Source organism: Camelus ferus, chromosome 9 (genome assembly GCF_009834535.1).
Source record: "Camelus ferus isolate YT-003-E chromosome 9, BCGSAC_Cfer_1.0, whole genome shotgun sequence".
NCBI lineage: Eukaryota > Metazoa > Chordata > Mammalia > Artiodactyla > Camelidae > Camelus > Camelus ferus.
In genome coordinates this window covers 41,694,833-41,718,271 of record NC_045704.1, presented here as the reverse complement: position 1 = coordinate 41,718,271, position 23,439 = coordinate 41,694,833, and the positions used below count along the sequence as shown (strand labels likewise).

The following is a 23,439-nucleotide window of genomic DNA, read 5'->3' as shown; positions in this document are numbered from 1 at the left end:
TTTTAGACATTGAGGGTTCCGAGGAGGTTCAATACATCACAGAGAGGGAAGTAAAACCCAAGTCTCTCTGACACCAGATACAATGCTTTCCCTACCATCATTATAAGAGCCTTCTGAAAATACTGAAGATATAAGAACCAGAAATGAACACAATGAATACATAAGACCTAGATGTCAATGCAAAAAAAATTTTTTTTAAATGTGAGCTGAAGGAAGAGATATTTCAATGCTTTGAGAAGCTACTGCATGGATTGTGTGTAACTGAGAAGGGAGAAAGAAATTGAAAGTACTTAATAGGAATAAGGGATTATATCTGTGTTACAACTCATTATATTGAAAACTTACTAAAGCTTGGGATGTATTTTAACATTGGAGTTAATAAAAGGGTGTCAGAATGTAAGCATATAAAGTTTGAGATAGACACAATCAGATGAAAAAAATTTTTTTTATTTTGGATGTTTTTGTTTTTTGTTTTGTTTGTTTTGCTTTTTTTGGGGGGGGTCAAGAGATTTAGTTAGGTGTACATAATAATGTATTCTGGGAACAATAGCCATTGGAATTGTAAAAATTACTCTAAGACTTGTCAAAACAATTCCATCATTTCAGAAAGGAATCCTACAACATACGTCAGTGTCATCTGTGTGGCAGTAAAGCATCCAGTTTCAGTGCAAGTGGGTTTAGATGGCTTCTGCCCACCCCCCTTAGCTCTCCTTGCCTTAGGATGGTTGTTAGAAAAGATCAACATATGGCAAATTTGGCAGTAAAACATCATTAGTGAAAAACACCCACAACTGCAGAAAGTTGAAAGAATTCTGAAAATTACAAAGAAACTTGAGGGCTGTGATGGTATATGTGGTTTGGAAATGCTGCTATTTTCTTCTATGCCTATGGGGATATTATTTGGCTCCCTCATCAGCATTCATTCTTCTGTTGGTGTAACTATAACCCCCTACGGGGATTGGTTCAGGGTGAATCTATGACTTACAACCATCAAATCAGGTTTACTGGCACTCCCAGAAAAGAGTCTTTCTTCACCAGATTTCCAGTTTCTAGAACATAAGATTGGACCTTCTCTAGCCATCTTTTCACAATGAAAAGAGAATATAGCCAACTTGAAAAACAGTAACTGGAGACAAAAAGAAACTGGATTTGATGATGCTATAAGAAGCCCTGCACAGGGTCACCTCCTCAACCTGGGCTCATCTGCTTTGTGAGCCAATAAAAAATTCTTTTTTCTTAAGCGTATCTGGGTGACTTTGTTGTTATTGCAATTGAATTAGTAGTATTTTTCTTTTTTTGGTCACTAGTGACTAAAAGAGTCATAACTGATAAAGTACTCTCAAAGTTGACTATCTCTAAGAAGATATTGTATTCAAATACTCAAAATCTAAACTATCAATGAAAATATATTTAATCACTTATTCTATAAACATTTTTAGAATCTCTTCTTGCTTAAGGGAATGTAGTTGGTGACAGTTATACACAGACCTAGCCCTGAAAAAGGAAAATAAATACATAATTGTATTTTGAGGCAGTGAGGGCAGATGTAGTGTATTCCCTGAAAGCAAAGAGGTGCAACAATTCAGCAATCCTGCTAAAATCTCATATAGGTACACATTACAAAAAAGAGATAGGGAAAAAAAGGAATAAACCTAGAAAATATAATTTTATTTCAATAAATATTTCCAAAATTCATTAGGTTTTTAATCAACTATTGATTGATTTTGCTTGATAAATAAAACATATCTTAAAAGTAATTAAACACATACAAACACATTTGTTCTCACCAAAAATGTTACTATGGAAGTGGTATTACATAATTATCTGTATAAATATATTTATAATATTATATTAATATTTTATTCAGACAACAACTTTTATCTTGTTAATTAAGTAGTATCTTTATCTGATTGCATTCTGGATTGTTTTATACTGTATTTTATATTATAGTGTGTAAATATATACATATATTCTTCATAAATAAATAGATATACATGTATTTGTGTTAGCATTTTTAAAGTCTTGCTCTTCAGTGTGTGATTAAAAATAAAAGATTAGAACCACTGTGTTAGATTGTAAGCTGCGTGAAGGCAAAAATCCTTAATGTCTTATTCATTGTTTCATCTCAAGAATTTAGTAGCAATTCTGGTACATTCTAAATGCCTATAAATAGTTAATAAGCAATGAATAAATGGAAGAAATCATTATTTTTCGGCAACATTATTTTCTAGTGTTACCTACAAATATTACCTAGAAATACCATTATAGAAAATCATTATTTATCTGGTTAATATTTTGATACTTAGTATCTGTGTTATCTTTTTGTTTGTTTGCATGTCTGTATCACCATGCAGACTCTTATCTTCCGTTACTTTTGAAGCACTAAAATGTTGTTTGAGGAATGAATAAATGAACAAGTAAAGTATGGGCACTAGTATACTTATGCTCACGTTTTCTGTACAACAGACAAAACATCACTTTATAATATACACCTTTGTTGTCTACCACAAATGCCAGAGATGTGATTTCTCTGTTGTATTTTTGCCATGCAGAGTTGTCAGATTTTCTCATTATTTTTGTATCAGGTATGGATTTGGAAAGCTTAGCAGTTTGAAGAAACCTCATTACCAGAATTTGTTAAAGGGCAGAGAAAATTTTAATCTAGTAAAAAAAAATCATTTATGATGTATACGTAACTGCAGTGCTCCAGAATTTCAATCACAGACCGGTGGGAGTAGAAGTAAAAAATGCTTCTGGAATCCAGGGGACAAAGAACAAGGCTGAGTGAGGTATTGGGTCCATTTGGTAATGGAGAACATTTGACTAAGATGTATGGCACGCTTTTTTATTTATTTGCAGTGGCTCAGAGGTAAATGCACAAATTCAAGGCTAGTTTTTAATGCGAAGCATTAAATTAAAAGCTCCCCTGGGGGACTTTAAATGGATGTCTAAGAGAATAGTAACTCTTAGATCTTTTATGATGATTTTTCTTCCTTTTAAATTGTTTTAGATGGGATGGAATTTTTGCACGGTATTTTAAAAATTATCACACAGCTCAGACGGATATTTTATAACGTGGGTTGCACTGATACACTTAAAACAAAGTCACGAGATTCTTTCTATGAGGAGTTAACAGTATAAATCATTTTAAAATAACTGATCTTCTACTTAGGATTATTTTTATGTTGAGCATAGCAAGGAATAAGTTCTTCAATACAGTGGAGGGATTTTATATGTGGAATCTGTATGTTGTTGGGGGTGAGGAATGTTTATTTTCTCTCCTGTAGTGTAAAAGACAGACCTTCCCTAAACACTCCTATCCCTTTGCTCTGTTATTCCTCCTTAAGAGACAAGGAATCATCCTGCTGGTAGATGTAGTACTGGTTTACCTTTCTCTGTAGTGGAGATAATCAATTCCAAATCACCAAAGCAGGGAATTTGGTTTACAGTGATGCTCTTCTCGTGAAAACTGGGAGACAGAGATCCTGGGCTTTCTGCTATATATTCCAAACAGTGCAAAAGCCTAGATTTATGTGAGCCTGTGCATGTGTGTTGTGAGGTGGGGTGTCCAGGTGGTGATAAAAGTAGAAGAAATAATAAAATGCCCAAAGCTGAATTTATAATTTATGTCTTCCAATCCAGCATTTACTGGATTATGAAGCTAACATGTAAGGATCCACCTAAATGTATTTCTTGCCCATCTTAGTGGTTGCTGTTGTCTAACTAGATATTGTCTAATATCTTAGCTGTTGTCTAATTAAAGTGGGAGAAAAAGGGTATCATTTATTGATTACATAAAACATCATTTGGCTTTCTTAACCTTAGCCCACATAATTTCTGTTCTGAAACTAAACCAAAATATTTGCAACTTGTTTGTACATTCCAATCTTTCATAATCTTGTTCCTGTGCATAAATTGAAACCCCATTCTCCTTTCTGTGGACTGAAAAATGTTTATCTTTCAGAAATGTGTGCATATATGTTCTAGAACAGTCCGGATCTGGTGGCCCAGTTTTTCTTGAAATGTCATGCAAACTTGTACCCAAATTTCTGTAAGACAAGGTTCTATGAAGTACTTTCTACAGGTCAAATCTGGCCCACCACATGTTTTGTCAATAAAGTATGACTGGAACATAGCCACAATCTTCATTTACATATTATCTATGGCTGCTTTTATGGTATGATGGCAGAGTTGAGGAGCTGTAATAGAGACATATCACCCACAAAATATTTACTGTCTAGCCCTTTAAAGAAAGTGCTTATCAATCTCTACTTAAGGCAACAATTAGTTGAAATCAAGTAACAAGTTTTCCTTTGATATGGAGACAATGTTCTCTAGTTTACCACAAGCCCTATCAGTACTTACCATGTTGTACCCTGAGTATGTCATTCATTTATATTCTCAGCCTTGTTCCTATGGGCATTTGAGTATATGGGATTCTTCTTAAAGATTTATTTGATGCTCAAAATCTGGGATTGGCATAGTTCTAGAATATTTGTTCAGTTCCTTTTTAATCATTTATATTTTTCTGCAAATATTTCCTATCTTTTCAATCATTATAGACATATTTTCCTTTACTTTCTTGAACCTAGTTATAATAATTCCTATAAAGTCCTTATCTGCTAACTCTAACATCCAGATCATCTCAGGTCCAGTCTCCACTGATTCTTTTCTCTTGAAAGGTGGTTTTATTTTTCTTTCTCTTTATGTGTTGTGTAACTTGGGATTGCATCCCAAACATTGTGAATGATACTTTGTAGAAGTCTTTGAAGAATATTGTTTTATATTTTTAGTAGGTAATTAATTTGAATTAACTCAAACTGACAAACTTATTTTTCCTGCAGGAGAGGGATAGTTAAAATTTTAGTTCAGTTCTTTTAACTATACCTTAGGGGTCATCTAGACATTTATCTTCAGTTTTTCTATTCAACTTTTGCTCACCCAGCAAGTTGCAGACCAAGGTATGCTATCAGTATTAAAAGTCACAAAAATTAAAAATGAATTAAGTGGTATTCTCTTTTTTGAAATATCAACTGTCCTTCATTATCTTCCTGCTTCTGTTTGTGCTCTAGTGCCTTCAATGAATTGGCATTATTTATTTTGTCCAGGGTTTACTTTTATTTGAAGGAACGCTGGTTTGACTGGAGCCATTTGGATATTACCAGTAGTAGAACTACTGAAGAACAGTTCTTTGTTGTTTCATTTCATTCTGTTTTGTTTTCTCTTTGGGAGGCCCTGTATTAGAATCTTTTACAAACATCAGCATCTACAAACATCATCATCCTTAATCCTCACAATCACCAGTTCAGCTTCACTGTACTCATTTTACAGATTAAGAAACTGAAGATCAGAGAGAAAAAGACACCAGCCAAAGTTTCATAGAACATAAGATATGCAGAAACAGAATTCAAATCCAGATCTGACTGAGAGTTGTCCTGTAATAATGGGGGCTCCACTGCATAGCCAGTCAGTCTATGGATTAAGCTTCTGGCATTTCAAGGTTAAGCTAAGCTCCATATATAAGGTGCTCTGCTCTGATGTTAGGGTGAATTATTGAGGAACAACAATAACAAAAAAGAAAACAAAGGTGAATGTAAACTCCCTGATTTAATCTTGTACTTTAATGTTATATGTACTTTGTTATATGTTTTCCCCTTAATCATCAGGCAATCTTTCCTTGATAAGGGTGGTATAAAAGATTCGTATTTCCGCCAAACTGCTTTCCCACTGTTTATCCAAATCTAATTGCTAAGGGTATGATATCCTTATGTTTATTCTTATGCATAAAATGCTGAACCTTCTAAAATATGCTGAGAATAAAGTAACCATTGGGATGTGGTCATTAATTTTCATTTTCCATTAGCAGTGAGTTTAGATGTACTAGCTCCCTTCACACGAGAAGAACAGATTTTCCTCAGCATTTAATCTGTGTCATGGTGACTTCTATACTTATTTGCCTACCATACTTCCCTGACTTTCTTCCCTGTCAGACAGATACACTGCACTATCCACAGGGACAGAAATATGACCCCAAGTGGGCCAATTATGTACTCTCAGAAACTTGGAACTGGAATAAAGATGCACAGGGATTGAAAAAGCAGTTGGAGCTTAGCAACTGGAGAAGTAACCGTAGAACCTGGAGATTCTCAGTGCAGTCCTGGTAACTTTTCCTTGTAAAAGTTGCTTTTATAGCTATACTTTTTATTTTTTAAGTAACTTCAGCTTCTTTATATTAAATTTATCTGTATTCCCACAAGATGTTCCTTTTTGGTTTGTTTGATACAAATAACCAAAAAACCATATGTAATGACTTACTGACATTAATGGTCATGTACACATACACATGTTCACAGAAGGAGGCCATTGTGAATTATTTAGATACAAAATAATGGTAAACTGAAAGTATTTTTTACATCATCTCAATTGCCTCAGTTTCTCCAATTTATATTCTGAAGATGAAAAGATTAGAACAAGTAAAGGTATTATGAGTTGCCAGATTCAGTAAATAAATTTAACAAAATTCCCAGTTAAATTTGAATTTCAGATAAATGACAAATGACATTTTAGAATTTCCCATGCAGATATGGACCGTATACACTTATATTGAAAATATTAATTTTTGTTACCTGAAATTCAAATTTTACTAGGTGTCCTGAATGTTATTGGGCAACTATATATTGGCCAGTACAGCCCATTATATTTTCAAAATAAAGTTGGATTACTCAGGAAATAGGAAGTGATCAAATAATATTTTATCAACACACTCTTGGCTTTCATGGAACCTTCACTGATATATAAAAACTGTATTTATGAATAATGTATGGCAGAGGACGAAAGAACATTAAACAACACTCCAACTGGATGCCATCAAACCACTTTACCCTATGCTTTTTCCTACCTAAGAGTTGGGAGTTCAGTTTTCTTCAATCTCTGTATAATATGATACTGCAAATAACCCTCCTTTATAGTAGGCCATACCTTCAATCATGGCTGTGTCTATGGAGATTGGGTTATCCATTAAGTTTTGTTATGAAGAAAAAAAAAAGAGAAGAAAATCTCTGGAAAGGTATTTTATATAATTTTAAGACCTCACGTACTTGGCACTCTAGGAACATTACACACATACAAACATAAGCATGCACACTCACACAAACATAGTTTCAGGGAAGCTTTCCTGATAAGAGTAAATAAACAGGAAGAAAGAGCTATGTCAGTATAGTCAAGGATTTATCATCTTAGAAGTAAGAGTAAAGAAAGATCCAACATACAAGAGAAGGACAGAAACAGAACAACAAGGAAAGTTGATGCTGGGATATCAAGAGTACCATGGGATATGGCTTAATATTCGGTTCAAATGTTGATTGACAGTAGGTTCAATCAAATATTGATGTCTATCATAGGAGAGAATCAGTAGTTTAGGAAACAATGGAAGATAATATATAACACTCACCATTCTCTAGTCCCTTCTTTATAGACATACCCATGAGGAGCTATGTGTGTTAAAATTCATGAGATACCTCAAGGGACTAGAACTATTTGTCTCAATCCAAAATAAATAGGTCTAATATTTACTGACAATATTTTTCTTGGTTAAGCTTCTTTTTTCTAATGTTATGTGAAGAAGGATTATAAGTGGGGTGCATCCAATCGTCTCAGGGAAAGGATGTCGCTATTCTCTTAGGGAGGGAAACTCAATGAAGCTTTATATTTCCAATAAAGTTACCTGTATCCTTCCTGCCAGAAGAAACTCCAACATACGGGCAATATATCACTGCTGCAAGTTTTCTTCAAGCACAGACGTACAAGGAGGGGTGAGGGGGATGAATATTCTTCTGGACTAAATTTAACATTATGATTCCTGCAAAACTGACCATAAGTAAGACACATGGAAAGTACTCCAGGCTGTAAAACTGAGGAAGAATTTGCTGAGCAATGGCTGTAGATACTGCTTATGCAACTGGCATCTGCTTGAAAAACTGGATAAAGATAAAAGCTACAGAAAATTGCAGAGTCTGAAGTTTATGACGGCTAGAAATTGAATACATTGCCAACATCAGACTACACTCCTAGGAAATTAAAAAGATCTAGAAAAGCATCACCCCTTTGATATCACAAATGGATGAGACAATGGTAAAAATAAATAAATAAATAAATAAATAAATAAATAAATAAATAAATAAATAAATAAATAAAGACAATTAAGCCAATGTTTAGTTCTTACCTTTAAAAATTGGGTTGTAGAGAAATAAATTTGATATTTTGTGCTAGATGAAGCTGTCTTCTAGAATATGACTTGAAGCATTTACCCCACATTGCATGCCTGAGAACAAATCATTTACTACGGCTGATCTTCAATGTTCTTACCTGTAAAATAACAGTAAGCCTTGGATTAGCATGAGGCTTAGATGAGATAATGAATAAAAAGCAAGTGACAGGTAAGCAGCTTAAGTAAATATTTGTTTTTTTTCTTTCAACGCATTCATATTAGAGCTGAAATATTTTTAAATGTTGTTAATTAACTGATCAATTAATACACCCACCCTACAGATAGTTATTTACTAATCTCTCTAATAGGCAATGGAATTTTATATTTACTTTACCATTTTATAACACAATTTAATAACTTCTGGATATTGGAAGAGATAATCTTGAAGAATTTTCTCATTTAGATTCTCCATGCTGCCTTTACGTCTGACTGACAGGTAAGTTAGAGACATTAGTCCTTTTTTGGTCACACTCATTTTTCATTGGATTCTGATTTGGTAAAATCAGAAGCAACCTATAAATTTAGCACTTGGCATATAAGTTTGTCAACTTAGAAGCTTATATAATTATTTTCCTTGCAACAAGGACTGTAAATAGAACATGTTCTTTGGCTTTCTAATTTCACTCAGGATTTGGGGAATCCTTGTTGATTTCCAATCATCTTCTTAATTTTAATTTTTAAGTTTTCTAAAAATAGATTTGATTGTAACTTCTTTCCCAGCTCTCCACCCATTTAACAGACAAGGAAATTGAGGTCTGTGAGTTGACTGTGAATTTACAATAATTAACATTCTAGCTAAGAATGCCACAGGTCTTCTGGTCACTAGGTAAAAGATGACTTCCTTTACAGTATGTTGTTATGTCCTTTCCTTTCTGCAAACTTGGAGGAAAATTCTCTTTATTTCCTCTTTGCTATTGTTATTTTTTTTTAGTGCACAGATGATTCGAATGCAAAGGTAGTTTCTATGCTAGGGATTCCATCAGAGGCCTCCATGTGGCCATAATCCCATAATCTTGCTCTTATGGGGGTGTGTATCTATCCTCTTGTGTTTATATGTATGTATGTATGTGTAGGTATATATACATATATAATATAACTCATGAACAATATAACTATTTTTAAAGTCATATGTTCTCCTGTGTGTGTATTATTCTATGCAATTCTATTCCTTACAAGGAGTTGTATTTGTGGGGTTGCAAAGTGTCTCTAAGAAAATTTGTTTATAATCTCAGGAAGAGTTTGGCAGTTACCATTTTTATTTAGGAGAGTTAATATCAATATCCCGTTAAAATGTGTGTCATTTACAAACTAGTATAGAATGTTGGTCCAAGTGGATTTCAGTTTAAAGAATCTTGACAATCAGAAAATGGGTTGCTTAAACAAATTATCAGTTACAGTGAAAAGAAAACACATGTCTTAGTATGAAATTTTATCATTTATAAGGCAGAGAATTCAATTTAGTAACTCATTTACATGAAATTTTAGTTTCAAACTAGAGTTCACAGTATTTTTGTTTTTGTTTTTGTTTTTGTTTTTTAAATCTGTCTCATGGGGCAGGTAGGACATACATTATCATTTCCATGGAAGAGAAATCTGGGATTCAGATGAACTAAGTAATTCATCTAAGGCTATGCAGTAGAAGGCTGTGGGAGGGTTCGGGTGGGGAGAGTGTCTGAGATCAAACCCATCACCTTTCTCAGTTTAGTAGGCTTTTCCGTTTTACTATTATTTCTTATTCTTTTGACACTAAAATACTGTGGGGAAAAAAAGGAGAAAGTCTTCATTTATAACACCAAGGACATAACGACTCAAGCAGCAGTTATAATACCCCTCCAATACATAATTCAAAAGGAAATTTGTTGTGGAAGTTAGGAAAAAAAGTGATTGATTTTGCTGAGAGATCGTTTATGTCAAAGCAGAGGGACGATGTAATGATGGGGGTTTGGACACTAAAGCTCTAAGGGTATGGGCGTTTTCAACAAAAAAAAGAATTAAATAAAAGCAGAACTAGGATTGCTTTTGAATTGAAACATGTGAGAAAACTGAAGATGTGACAAGTTGCTTCATGGGAGTATGAAATCCACAAGTTGCTTAGGGAGTGGAAAACCATATTGATGCTATGACTCTTTAACAGAGCCCACAGGAGATAAAAGCGTGACTGCAGGAATGACAAATTGTTTGTAACTTGATACAGGAAAGTGGAAATCAAAGTAGCATTTTGGTTAAAAAAAATAAAAATAAAAACAAAACCTCTACAGAAGGAGGTTAGTTATACAGAGGGGAGTGCCCCCTCAGTAGACAGTGTGAGAAACTGGATAAATATGACCTCTGAATCAGACAGATCCAGTTTTCCATCCTAGCTCCATGAACTGTTACATGGATCAGACTAGACATGTCTTAAGACTCCATTTCCAATGGGAATTCTAACACTAGCTTTACAAGGGTTGAGGTGGCTATTACATGACACAAATGCCTATCAACAGTCCTGTCACAGTGCCATTGCTAGCAATCCATAAATGGTCGTTGTAATATTTTATCATTATCACCATCATCATCATCACCACCACCACCATCAGCAGCACCATCATCTGGTAAAGATGGACTCTATGAAGTTGTCCTTCATCCTTCAAGATGGAAAACAAAGTTAAACTCAGACATACAGACAAAAATTCATCTCTTCCCCTTTCCATTAATAAGATGGAATACCTATTTCTTAATGAATCATGTTTCTTAAACCATTTAAGAAGAGGACCACACTATTCTCATAAGACATAGCCAAAAAAAGAGTTTTTTTCTCAAAAGAGTTTTTTTCAGTCATCTTAATTACAATCTTCTTTTGATGCATAGTTTTTAAACAATATTTAATATTCTGCATGTAATATTTAATCAAGTTTTTCAAAGAATTTATTCAATCCACTTCAAATATACATAGATATCAAATCTATCTATATATATCTTAATTATTTGCCTCCTTTCTCTTTTTGGCAGCCATGGCTTCTTCCTCCAGCCTACCTGCAGCACACCTGTTAAACCCTAAGATATTCAAGACCTTTTCTCAGTTGTGGGTGCACAGCACTGACCAAGCCACAATCCCTATCTCAAACTAATCAAAGTCTACTGGGAGAAACATCTCTGTAAAAATAATTCCAACAAGTGAGAAAATGTTTCCTCACAGAGGAATGTTCTGTCAATGCCGCAGGCAGTCTTGTCTGGGAGCTGTTTAAAAAAGCTTAAAAAATTAGATGACCAAGGTTAAGACTGGTTAAGTGGAATTTCTCACTAGTGGTTATCTTTTCCTTCTCTTCCAGTCTTCTTTCTTTTCCTTTCTTTGTTTTAAAAATAACATATATGTTTTTGTAATTATAAAGGTTAATATGTGCAGGGAATTAAAAAAAATAGAGCAAAGCAGATAAAAGAAAGGCAAATAGTAACTATGACATTTTCCTCCTCCCTTCCCCTCTTCTACACTGCTTTTCCTTCTTTCCTTCACTTTCCCTTCCCTTTAACTTTTCCCTCTTTTTCTCTCATCCTTTTGGTTTTCTTTTACTGCTCCTCTCCCCAGCCTCTTTTCCTCTCTCTTCTCTCTGTGTCTCATTCTTTTTTCCTTTCCTTTCTGTTAGATAATTGTAGGTTCCTCTGTATCCTTGGAATCCTCAGAAGGAGGAGTGAGGTCTTTCACCCTCTGGCTTTCAATAGATCCTTTCATCCTGAAGAGTAATGGGTTTCTTCAGCTCAATAAATTTTTCTTCTATAGTATTATTCTTTTTTTTCCTTATTATGAGAAAACATTTCCTTGAGACTCAGCAATTGTTCCAGTTTGTTCTCCTTATAATGTCAGTGAACTTGCATTTAATGTATTTTATTACATTTTTGATAGACTTTCTCAACCACAGCAGTACAATAGACATTTTATAGGGGTACAATTTCCCTTCACTTCATTTAAATGTAACCTAATTTACCTAGTTTATGAAGACAGTTCAAAGAGAATTGTTTATGACTGGTAGCTGTTTTTCCTAGGATATAAAAATCGTCTATTTTCTCTACAACATGTTGAGCAACATGCATTTCCTCTACTAGATAAAACTTCAGTTGTGAGTAATCAACAAAGTAAAATATTTTTGAATTAGGTATTAAATTTTTTATCTCATGGCACAGAGATATAGGCATAGCACAATTAGGGATTTATTTTTAGTAAAGTCTATAGAATGATGAACACGTCAATTTAATTACCTAAAGCAAACCATAAAGAGGCACTTTAAAACATGATGGCTGTTTTTCACCATCAGAGTTTCTGATCCAATTGTTCAAAAACACTGTGTGGGTGTCAGAACTTTGAAAAGAAATCCCCAAATGAGGTAAGGATAACAGCTACCGCCACAGACCAAAGGCTACAGGAAATCAGAGTAAGATGAGACTGGTTTGGGCTGAAGAGTCAGGGAAAGCTTTAGTGGAGAAAGATAACTTGATGGGAGTTAGAAGGACGATTATGACAAGAGGACAGAGAGAAAAATAATTTTCTTTGGTTGAGTCCAGCAAAGTTAGTATCTTCTAGTTTTTGAATGGATTACTGTATTAATCTGCTGACGCTGTCATATCAAAATACCACTTTCTGAGTGTTTTAAGCAACAGATTTTTGTTTCTCCAAGTTTTGCAGGCTGGAACAATGACCAACAAAGATGTGTGATGACTTACACTGACACCTACACTTCTCTTCTTTTTTCACCCTTTCTATTACCTTCATTTCCTCTGTTTCTTTTTTTTTCTTCCTTTCTCTGTTTCTTTCTCTTCTTCAAATACCCATTGAACACTTACTCCAGTACAGATGTTGTTCTTAGTACTAGGAATTCTGAGATAAGACAAGACTTCACTGCACTCAAGGCATTTATTGTGTAGTGGTGAAATATATCTAGGCACAGTCTCTACAGCACCTGTGTCTCATCTGTGTCTCCTGTAGCCTCTCTATGCATCACATCCAAAGAGCATGACAACCTTTTAACTTCCTCCTTAATAGCAAAATCCAATGGCTATATCAAATTTTAATTATAAAGCTTGCTCACCCATGGTGGCTTCGTCTTCCTGTGTGTTTCTGGCTCTAAAATGGCAATTTTGGGGGTAATGCCATGGAGAATCTTGTTAGGGTGCTTACAGAACCATCGTAAGACTCCACCGAGGCATCTAACCAGAATTAAGGTCCCCTAATCAAGGGACCCTCAGTAACAGGAAGGATGATTCAAATCAATCCTTTTATTAGTCAAGGGCAAGAAAATTCCCAGGGATCATGACAGTCAGAGCCTGGGAGAGCAAACAACACCAATAAGATCACCAAATACAAACTACTAATTTTAGAGTAAGGATTCTAGTGCTGGCTATGGGAATACAGGAAGGCATCCCATATTAGGGTCACCATGCTTACTAGCAATGAAGCCAAGACATGAATCTGGGTATTCTACTACTCAGTCTAATGCTGTTTGACTATATCAAGAGAATTTGTGATTAAAAAAATTATTCAAAGGAAAGGAGAAAAAAGATCAAAAGAGAATGTCCTGCACTTATGCATCTGTTAAGTTTGTGAGTGACCTGAAACAGAACACAGTATTAATTTGAGAAAACCATTTCCATCACTCCTTTAATACTGTGCTTTGCTTTTATAAAAATCATTTCATGGTAGTGGTTAAAAATAGAAAAATAAACCAACAGAAAAGCCATTTTTTCTCTTTCTTCCTATTATTCCTATTGATCACCAATTCCTGATCATGCCAATTGTGCATATATATGGGGAGATTTCCCCCTGACACCATCAAGCAATCCTCTGGACACCAGCTGAGTGTCCTACAATTCAACTAAATTTTGACACTGTCTACCTGGAGACAGCATCAGATTACACAGGTTACAGATTCAGTTCCATAAGACTCCCCCTACTCCCCTGACAACTTCAAATGACAGTCACAAATTCAAGTTATTACTTGTGCTTCTGACTGCTTGGCTAGAGTTTTAGGTTCCCACAACACCATTCTTGGGTTCCTTTAACTTACTAGAGTGGCTCCCAGATACCAGAAGAACTTTTTACTTTCTAGATTGCTGGCTTATTATGAAAGGATATAACTCAGGAACTGCCAGGTGGAAGACACGTAAGGTATGAGGAAAGGGCAACGAATTTCCATGTTTTCTCCAGGGCGCCATTTTCTCAGCACCTGTTCCACATGCTCACCAACTCAGAAGCTCTTTGAACCTTGTCCTTTGGGGTTTTATGGAGGCTTCATTACACAGGTCGGGCCGATTAGATCATTGGCCACTGGGGAATGAGTTGACCTCCAATCCCTCTCTCCTCTGCAGACATCAGGGGAGTGAAACTGAAAATTCCAACTCTCTAATCACATGGTTGGTTCCTGTGGTGACTGGTTCTGTCCTTAGGTGATGGAGGGGCATTCCAAAAGTCATCTCGTCAACATAACAAACAGCAACTTTACTCTCATCACCCAAGAAAATTCAAGTGTTTTAGAAGCTCTATGCCAGAAATGGGAATGAAGACCCGTATTTCTTATAATGAATCACAGTATCACACTTTCAACTTACATGAAGGAAAACTGAGGCCACAAGCAGAAAATAGAGAACCTGAATCATTTTTAGTGGTGTTTTTATTTTGTTTCCTCAGTCATTGACAAGGTTAATTCCCATAAGCTCTATGTGCTCAGGTAATTTGGAACAGCTCAACAGTTCTAGTTGTCAACAGCCAGGCTTCCCTATTTCTATAATTAATGTGGTGACTCCCCTTATAACATGAGTAATAGGGACAACGAATTTCTCTCTGACCATCTGACTATAACCTTGATACCAAGTTACACATACAGTCACTCCCAGAATAAACTCAGTAAGTCTCCCAAATCCAGGATTTCCTCTCTTACTCATAAGCATTTCAAAAAATTATGGCAGCCTGGCTCTGTTTTTTTGGCTGAATTATCCACATAATTGCCTCAATTCTTCACATGATGAGTGTGAAATATTACCTTGTAATTCTTACATTAACCTGTCTCATTGCTGAACTAACATTCAAATACTTCTTAAAGTGTAAGGTAGACAGTGTGGCATTAGCAGGTTAAATTAAAATGCAATTAAAACAGTAATAATTCTCATTCTGACAGGAGCAGTGTAATACAGATGGTACCACATGAGAGCATTAATTTTTAAGGGAATTCAAAAAAAGAAAGACTCCTACTTCTCTAGCAATCCTACTGCATTAGTCTTTACCACTTTGCTAAACATTGCTTTAGCTTCCCACTTTAATAGTGGCAAACTCTGAGGTCTGACATGAAATAGGCTATTTCATCTGAGATGGTTTAAGCTGGCCCAAGGAGTGACAGGAGAATATAGCAAGCAGTCAGTGCTAATGACAGCATACCATTTTTATAGACTAAAGGTCGAGCAATGAATTTCAATTATAGAGTGTCAGGATGCCCAAATGCAGGTACCTGATAACGAGTCAGAAGCTCACAGTTTCTGTAAGCCTTCTGTAGAATTTCAATAAAGCTCTTAGCCCTTAGCACAGCCTTTTTTTATGCTTTTTTTTTTCTTTGCCAGAAGCCAAGAGATGTAATCTTTTCCGAGCAACTCCATCTATAGCACCCTTCAGCCATCATGTTGCAATGGCTAAATGAAGCATGCCTTTCTAACATATGGGCCTCCCCTGTGTCTCATCTTCCAACGTGTTTGGAAGTGACATCGAGAGTAGGCATAGATTTTCATCTGCAACGTTTAAATGGAGTTTTCCAAAAATATATTATTAGTTCAGCAGTAGTGGAGGCTCCATGATGACCTGATAAGGCCATTTTCCTGCCAAATATTTGAATAGGTTGGAGGAAAAAAGTAATTCTAAGGGACCACACTACTCATTTGAAATTGAGCAAGTGAAGATTTATGCTCAAAAAGAAGTAAATATCACTGATTCTATTAAATTCACTTCCTATATGGCTTGAGGGAATGGTTAGGAAAGGCAAAATGAGAGCAATCAATGTACTTCATCTTTTTATGTTGAAATAAATGACAAATGGTTGAGTTCAGCATCCATTTCCCTTTCGATGTTATCCATTTAAATAAATGATAAATGGACTGAGTTTACCATCTGTTTCACTTGGTGTGTGTGTGTGTGTGTTTTTTAATTATAACATGCCCAAAAGACAACTTTTGATTTTCCTCCTCTAACTTGCTTTACCTGTGGTGGTTCTTAACTTGGATGTAGGCAGCTCCTTTCAGATGCTAATGCCAAAGGAACTGGATTCCTTCTTGACTCATTTTTTTTCTCTCATACTTCTGTAGATGACACAGCAGGAAATCCTTTCGGCCACGGGCCTCAGAGAATAACCAGAACCAATTTTCCTCAGCCTGACTGTCACTTTTATGGTACCGACCACCTGGTTTAGATACAGTAACCACTATACAGACCTCTGCTGGTCCTGTCCCATCCTACACAGCATGTGTAGTTAATTCCAAAGGGAGGGTTAGTCCAAGTCAAGGTACTCCTTCATGGCCAGCCCTGGACACCCAGCTCTTCTTGACTTTATTCTCCTAGATATTATTATTTTCTGCCTCTCTGTTTCAATGGCTTTTACTGTTCATGCCCCCCTGTGCTTTTCCCACCCCAATTTAGAAACCATGCTTATTCAAGAAGTTAGGAATCAAATCTGTTTTATAGACTTTCGTTGTTTTTGTTGGTTATACCTTTCTGCCTTATTAACTCTTTAAGTTCAGACCTTTCCATTGTCTTAACAACTCACATTCTATAACAATTAAAATTTATGATGACTTATGAGAGTATTGGCAATGAAACTATGAACTTTTCTCTAAATTCGTAAACAACAACAACAACTGTTTTCACTGCATCTCATCTACTGATCTTTCCTCTTTATTTGAGATCCTTGACATGCCAGTAAGAAAGGAGAAAGTGTTGCAGAGCCATAATCCATGTCAGGGAGGTTTAAAATATTTACAGGCATGAAATTTTCTGACCTAGTATTTCCAAACCTAACTGTGTCCATTTCTTCCCAGTTAAAAGTTTTTTCAACAATGTTAGTTTATTTTCAGATAAGCAAGTTAAGTTACAACATAAAACAAAACAAAGCAAAGCAAAAACTAATGTCCTCATCTCAATGTTGTCCTTTCTTTTTTGTTCATTGAAAAGGATCTTTTTATGGAATTCTGCTTGCTGCCTCATCTTTTCTGTATTATCTGCAGATTTTAATATCTAACCCCTACTGGACATCCAATAGCAAATTTCAATGAGTCTCTCACTGTGTAATCAATTTGCATGTGTTTCTAATTTCATCATAATATCAATGTTTTGAATCTCACCATGACTCACATTTCTCCAGAGTCCCATGTTCTTAAACGCAGATTATAAATATGATTACTAAGAGTTTCAGGAGGTATAGCTCTGCCATGTTTCCTATATTATTTTTTTTAAAAGTTCAAAGCCCTACTCTGTATTCAAATGAAACAACTATTCTCGGTCTAAATATCTGGTATAAATATTTCCCCTTCTTCTCAAGGTATTACATAACTCTCCCTCTTTGACACTTATTTAGAATATGCATTGATAATGCATTTTAATGAGAATTTAATTCATGATAGCTTTTGTGAACTAAAGTATATGCAATAATAAATAAGTACAAAAATTAATAATTTAAAACCTTAAAATTCCAAAGCATTTGAAAATGTTGTTATGAAACTTGCTACTTAATTTTGTGGATGGCCAAATACAAATGGTGCCCATTATATGCTGCTCTGACCTTGTGCAGAAATGCAATAATCATCTGGGAATACTGTACCCAAAGTAATTATTAACTAGTAGCTCTTGCCTTTTCCCCAGTTTCTGCCTGACTTGGTTATTCATATTTTCCTTTGCAATTTGTCTTGCTTCATATCCCCTGGAAACTGGTATTTTGTTCTTTCATTTCCATAATTTCAATCTAGCTTGCATGTTCCCCAAAATGCATGCTTGTAATTTGTGTGTGCATATCTATTTTGAAACTTTCAGTGTTTTCACTCTTAAATAATTTCAAAGGGACCGTAGGTTAATTCTTTTTTTTTTTTCTACATTGTTTACTTTAAATGTCTTCAGGTAAAGTGGTCTTTAAGCTTAAACATTTTCAACGAATAATCTCAGATATATAGAACATCTGAATATTTGTCTTTAATGTGCAACAATTCAAATTTGTCAGTTTAGGTGGCTATATATCTTTCTAGAGAACCATAGTAAGCTTGGATAAAAAGCTGTACTCTAAAAAAAATCTAGTATTTTCCTCAGAATTTTGACAAATAATATTGACAGATACGGTTGACATGGCTTGTATTGCTTATACCTTGGATTTGGGAATTTGATTCATTTTTTGTGCAAGGACTGGCAAAAATATTATAGATGTGGTCTGCTAGACAGCATAAACATAGTTCTATGTACATGAGCCAATATATGAGCCTCCTTATTAATGGGGAACTTTTATGAACATGTTTATCTGAGAAAGGCCAGAGACTTTAACGAGAAGAATCCCTGCTATCTGCTACCAAAAAAAATTTGGAAGATTTGCTGGAAACTTTAATGTTTCATTTAAATGAAGATTGTCTGGTCTGTGACGATTCATTGAAAACTAAAGTATCTTGACTAGAACTCTCTACCTGAAGTCCTATAATTAAAATTAGGGAAATAATTCCACTGTGTTCCAGGCAGGATGTACCATTCATGATCACATCAAAGGGAACTGTATTGCTTTGTTTTTTCTTTATCATCATTTCCAGACTTAGAACTCGTCAATCTGGCTTCAAATCCCTACTACTCACACACACACACACACAAACACACACTCACACACATCCCTTATAGATACTTGGGCACAGATATGTTCACTGAAAGATTCTTTTCAAAAGTACAGCTTAAAATGTTGAAATAAAGTAACCTTCAACAGTGGGTAAATGGATGAATACATCATGTTTCTTTGATATGATGAACTATTATGAAATAATACATAATAAATAACAAATAACAATTATAAATGATAAAGTCTATGTTAACAGAAAACTGGTATGAAATTTCAGGATTACAAATATGTCTATATGTATACTTTAGTAATGGCCTTTTGGTTCTCCTCTTCCTGGACTCAGATGACCTGGAGCAGAGGAGGGAGATGGCCTCATTATTGCTAGACAGTGATGAATACCTTGACTCTCAACTAGGTTTTCTCTGATGCCACCCCAACTGGAAGAGGGTTTCCTCATTACTGCCAGGTGTGAGTGGAAGTCTAGGCACCCCCCCAACACACACACACATAGTCTCCAATAACCATGGGCTGAAGGTGTCATTACTATCAGACAGGGATGGAAATACTGGCAACATTATCAGCCTTCTCTGTCATCATCCCAGCAGAAGGATTGGGGTACCTTATTTCAGGCTGGCGAGAGTGGAAGTCTAGGTTTTCCACTTTGCTGGAGGTGGGGTGGATGTAGAACCACAGTGTGAGTGAGTGAGTGAGTGAGTGAGTGAGTATGTGTGTGGTGTTGGACTTTGGTAGTAGATCAGTTATCTAAAACTGTTTTTCCCTTGCTAGGCTGTCCCTTTCCTGGTCCATTGGCTAGAAGGAATAGGTGTTCGTTAGGTCTTTTCTCTTTCCTTTTTGGGGGGGGGGGGGAGTGGGGTCTGTGCATTGGCATTGCCAGGGTACTAGCATTTTCAGCTCCATGTTAGGGATTATGAGGCAAAAATAAAACCCAGGGAAGGCACCATCATGTCATCCTTTAAGCCCTAAAATCCCTTGCCTGTTTGCCTTCCTCTTTCCACATTTCAGAAGCTTTTATTTGTCTAACATATAATACAGAAGGTTTTGGTTATGCTTGGTGGGAGAAATAGAGAAAAATACATCTCCTCTATCTTCCTAGAATCGGAAGGTCAGGAATTTTGTTTTTACCTTTGGAATATTCAGATGCCAAACTATCCTACCAGCCCCCACTACCTGTTAACACTCATCCCAATACATCAGTCCTTGCAAAGTCTTTCTGTCCACGGCAACCACTCCTCCTTCTGCCAGTGCCTAGGATAGGTGTTCACTCTCAGGTATAGAAAATGGCATGACTCTCTTCCTACCGCTGATGGGTTTAGTCCCTCTAGAATGCATTTCTTCAATGCTTTTTTCCCCCTTCTACCACACTTCAATGTCCTATATAAGCATACGTTTTTATTTTTCCTGGATTTTGTGACTTTTTTTAAACAACATGAATAAAGATCTTTCATATTCTTCCACATCTTAACTCAAAAAGGCAGTATTTTTAAGCAATTTGAAACACAGAGATATTTCACAGTATATGCTTGAAACAGGTTGTGGTAGTATGCCTGTCTGTCTGTTGGTTTTTGGTTTGTTTCTTGATGAAAGGGACTCCAGTCCCATCCAGACACACTTCCTCATGTTTTGGCTCTCAGAATTGTAAACCTGAATCCACTGCTTACTTTCTAAGTGACAAAAGTTTGGTATTACCGAAAACATTTTTGTTCATAATAATGCTAAGCATTAACAGGATTTCAAAGTTTTTGTAACTTACAGAAGCATATTTTATGGCTAAATTTAAAAATCTGATTTAATAAAATTACTTTACTGATTTCCAAAATCAGCCAGCTAAAGCATTTAAATGGGAGAGAACAGCTATTATGTATAAGCCTTGTTAGTCAAACCAACACAATTCAATAACTTCACAATTTCTTTTTTATCATCAGTTATCTCTTAATTTCTGGGGGAGATGATTAGATAACATGGAATGTTGGTTAGAAGAAAGATAATGAGAGTGACTGAGAGACCAAATATTTTCCTGAATTACATTATCAAATTATTAGATAGTTCAAAAGAGCTATTAGAAGATTTATGTTTTCCCTCTATTAGGCAATAGAATATTTTATGGAATTAACACTATTTCTGGAGAGTACTAATTTAAAGCTGTATCTTCCTAGAAGATCCTGAAAATAGTTCTTCAACCTTTTCAAAATAGTACTTGAGAAAATTCTGGGGAAAAAAAACCCCAAAAGCTCTAGAACATAACATTACATACAAAAGCTGAGAGCAGCTTATTCCTAAATATGAAACGGTTTTCTACTTACTGTAAAGACAATGCAGATTAAGCAAAACAAAAACTATCAACAGTAAAGACCATACTTCTCTACATTTTTTGATACTCACCCAACATCAGAAAAGAAATAAAGAGACTTTGGTGAGATTAATAGTTACTTTTTGCCAAAAGGGTATGCAATCTTCACAAATAAACCATTATAATGTAAAGTGGACAACGAAAAATACTTGATATCTTGATCTTTTTGTTTCTCTAATGATCTGCACTATACAAGTTCGGAGTTTCAGCCAGAGGGTGGGGACAAAGTTTTCTCCCCAGTTCCCAACAGCAAGCAGAAAAAAGGGAATCTGTACCCCATGTCTATTGGTGAAAATTATTTATCTAGATACATCTCTTCTCATTCAACAGGAGTAAACGAAAGGACAAAACCCAACAAACAAAACCTGAAAATAAAGGAAAAGGAAATTGATACTCAGAAGATGAAAATATCTTTGTATCTGATATTCTGGGAACCAAAGACTATTTTAGGAATGTGTTTTTCACTTTTGGTAGAATTCAAGAAGAGAATTTCATGAAACTATTATACAATATCACAAAGGAATAATGGTGAAGAAGAAAAGACTAGATCTAGATTAGATTAGAATAGATTAGATTAGAAGAAAGAAAAATTAATGATGCCTGAGTGATGTTTGCTCACCTTCCACTGATATATTCATGTAACACAGATGAACAAATGCACATGCACTCATACTGGAAGTTAGGAACATCACCCATCACTAGAATGATGATTTTCTAATCAACAAATTACTAACTGGGGTCCTAAGAGACAGTAATTGTACTCAAGGAGAAAGAGGGTTAAAGATTTGTATCATCTCTACTGTGTACCTGAACCTCCAGACTTAAAAAGTTCTAATTTGAAGGAAGGAAATCACTGCCCAATGTGCAGGATTTACTCTCCATAACAAGCAGTTTTACCCATTTTACACACACCCCTGTTGCTTTCTGAAATGTGAAGGGAGAAGTAGGAGGAATCTGAGACAGGCATTCCCTGAGAATGGTACACTCTGGGAGTTGTGGGGGTTTTCTGAGCACTGTCTAAAGAAGAAAAATATTCCAGGTGGATTCACACTCTCCTTGATGTACATAGTCAATGGATCACACAAATGTAAGAGAAGAAAGCTGTATTTAAAACATGACAAATAGAGCCCATCGACTAGGTTTTGTACTTATAAAGATTTTACCAGAGACCCAGTGTCCTGCAAGAAAGCCAGGTCATTCTGGGCTCAATAAGATTGTCATCCACTTGATTAAGGATGAGTAACAAGGTATGGGAGGGTAAAGGGATGTGGGATGGTGTGACACTTAGGACAGATTTCTGCAATTGAAATCAAAGGAGTCCCTGGAGTCACAAAAGGCACACATTTAAAGAAAATTTAATATACAATCAGGAATGAATTACGAAAAGTAAGTTATTACCATAGAGCATGAAAACTGTATTTCAATACTGAAATATTAGTGTGTGCTGGAGACTACTGGAGCCTAAATGCCTTGACTTTATCTGGAAAGAGCACTGAAACCAATTAAATATAAGTTACCTCTAAATAATTTACTTTCAGTGGAAATCCATATTAAAGCAATTCACAAGCAAGCCATTTTATTATGATTAGGTCACATGAAATTAGACCTATGGAATATAAAAAATCACATAATAATATTCATTCAACGCATACATATTGATTATTTTACTCTAGGTCAGACAGTGGTTTTGCTGATGCGTCAACAGTAAACAGGACGAGAAGCAGAGTGAAATCCTAAGAGGCAGAATTCTGAGTTTACATTCTGGCTCAGTCATTTGCTCTACCATTGTGACGGAGGGGAAATTATTCACCATCTTTGTTCAATAATTTAGTTACTAGTTCCTCATTTACATATGCTAAATAATTTAGCCTTGGTTCCTGCATTTGTAAAATAGAGGTAATTTTACTTATATTATTTAGTTTATATTATGTTCATTTATAAATCTATATTTGTATATGTTTATGAATGGTTATCCATGTATATGATTATATTACATGGATAAG

The 23,439-nt window shown here is 35.3% G+C and overlaps 1 long non-coding RNA gene across 1 annotated transcript in view; it reads right to left on the bottom strand.

The window, feature by feature from the left end:
• The window catches only part of LOC116665773, a 170,327-nt gene extending 161,841 nt beyond the window's left edge, over positions 1–8,486 (bottom strand). The window contains exon 1 of the long non-coding RNA XR_004322439.1: positions 8,222–8,486. This is a non-coding gene — a long non-coding RNA (uncharacterized LOC116665773). The remainder of the gene's footprint in view (positions 1–8,221) is intronic.
• Between the last annotated feature and the right edge of the window lie 14,953 nt (positions 8,487–23,439).